This window comes from Lepisma saccharinum, chromosome 7 (assembly GCF_977018435.1).
Source record: "Lepisma saccharinum chromosome 7, izLepSacc3.1, whole genome shotgun sequence".
Classification (NCBI taxonomy): domain Eukaryota; kingdom Metazoa; phylum Arthropoda; class Insecta; order Zygentoma; family Lepismatidae; genus Lepisma; species Lepisma saccharinum.
Window position 1 is genome coordinate 29,416,178 of NC_139235.1, and position 2,030 is coordinate 29,418,207.

Below are 2,030 nucleotides of genomic sequence, written 5' to 3' on the forward strand. Positions count from 1 at the left end.
TGATTGCAAGGCGACGACGCTACCACTGCGCCATCGGGGACTTCAAGTTTTAAAAGAAGGAAAAGAGTCGTTGGCGAAAGGTGAGCTGAATTTCTGTACTCCGACAGGTAGAAAACAGCCCAGGAAAGAGCGAATACAAATTTCGTTGAACATCCTTAGACCATTCCGCTCCCTCCAGGTTGCAACACTGCTAACCAACGTCGCTGCGAAGAATGGAGTGGGGAAATGTGGTGTGAGCTGCGCAACAGCTATTTGCAGCGTCTTGTTTTTAAACTTGTCAAGTTATATAAATACCGGTTCCGACTTTGTTACGGACTCTCTTATGCTCTCAGATTTTCAGGCTCCCAGATCGCAGAAAGTGGCCATCCCTCAACGGATTAGACCGTTTTTTTGGATGCATCGATACACGTAGAGAGTAAGCGACGTATGCGTAGGGACCTCTGCGTGATAAACTGCGGGGATGATATAGTGCTATGCTAAATAGTGCAAACCACACAGCAACATGCCACCTGTTTTGCTGTCAGCCGTACGTTTGACAAAGCAGAATACCACATGAATTTCCCCTCCCCATGAACTAGAACAAGTTGATTGGTTCAAGGGTTCACGTGACCCTCTCTATCTTTGAAACGAAAAGATAAAAATAGAATTTCAAGTTGGTTCTATCGCAGTAGAGTTAAGCAACGCACATAACACTTTCCAGGGATGTATTTCAGGATCTAGGTGTGCCATTTTTATTGCTGGTGACTGTACATGCAACAGCCCTTTGAGAGCCAAAGCCTGCCAGGCGACAGATCGCGTGGTCAGCCCGTCGAGTCCCATCGCCGCTGTTTTCTGGCCTTCGAGACCAGAGTCCATGCACGTAGACATACAGAAATAATCGATGAGGTTCAACGTACAGCAGCCCAAGGATTGCACAAATTTCATTGCTACAATTTTAATTGATTTATTTGATTTATTTTACTTCGCTTTTTTTTGCCACTTTGAGTGATGATATAATGAAAGTGCACTCACAAAGTACACCCCTGTCCAGGCCGGAATTCGAATTCGGAACCCCTAGGGTAGTTGAATATTTTGAATATTTCTTTACAAATTATCGTTAAAAATAAATTAATTGAGGTAACTATGTAATGCCCGATAATTCTTCAAATAACGGCGATACTCACTTGTATTTAGTAATTGAGTGGTAGCGGAAATTTACTATTTTAAGGGGGAGAGTCACAAAGAATGGACTTGGAAAATCTATTTTTGTATCTTTCGTCGAGAGACAGGGAGGGTCTCATGAACCGCTGAATCAATCGGCTTTGTCCAGCTGCCGTGCTGAGAGGCGTGTAGCAAGCGGTAGCAACACCGCTTTTCACCCCTTCAACTGGAGGCGGAAAGTCTGGGTTTCCTCAAGTCCATTCTTTGGCCGGGCGGACTTTAGGTCTTTCTTGCTGCTGCAGCTGCAGATTACTGTTGCCAACTTCGCTCTCTTGGAGTCAGATCTGGCTCTTTCGTGCACTCGTTTGGCTGTGAACTGTGGCATCCGCCCCCTGCCCCACTATGATGCCACCACTGCCTCCGGCCCACAAAGACCAACTTTTTGACATGAATGTACATTTTGCACATGACGTGATTTTGTTATATTGGCTGCGTCACGCAGGCCCTCTTACTTATTTTTATATAGCGCTGTGGCTGAGGTGAAGATAACAATATTGTTACCCAGAAATCCTTTATTTTCGATTTCATATCAGCATCAGTGGATTATTGAGATGGGTGTAGCCGCCAAATGTAGACGGTGAAAATTAAGAATAAATTGCCATCACTTTAAAGCTAACGGAAATAGCAGTGTCCCCACCCCTCTGACACCTAAAAGTACCCTAGGGTGCACTTTATGTAGCCTTCGTTAATCTAGCTCCCTGAAAGTCATCTTTAGCTCTACTAATGGTGAAATGTAGATCTTTTATGTACATCAGGTTTGGCAACACTGGCAAGATGGCCGTATGAGGCAAGGAGAAATGCATTGGGTTTATGGGATCATTATTTTATTC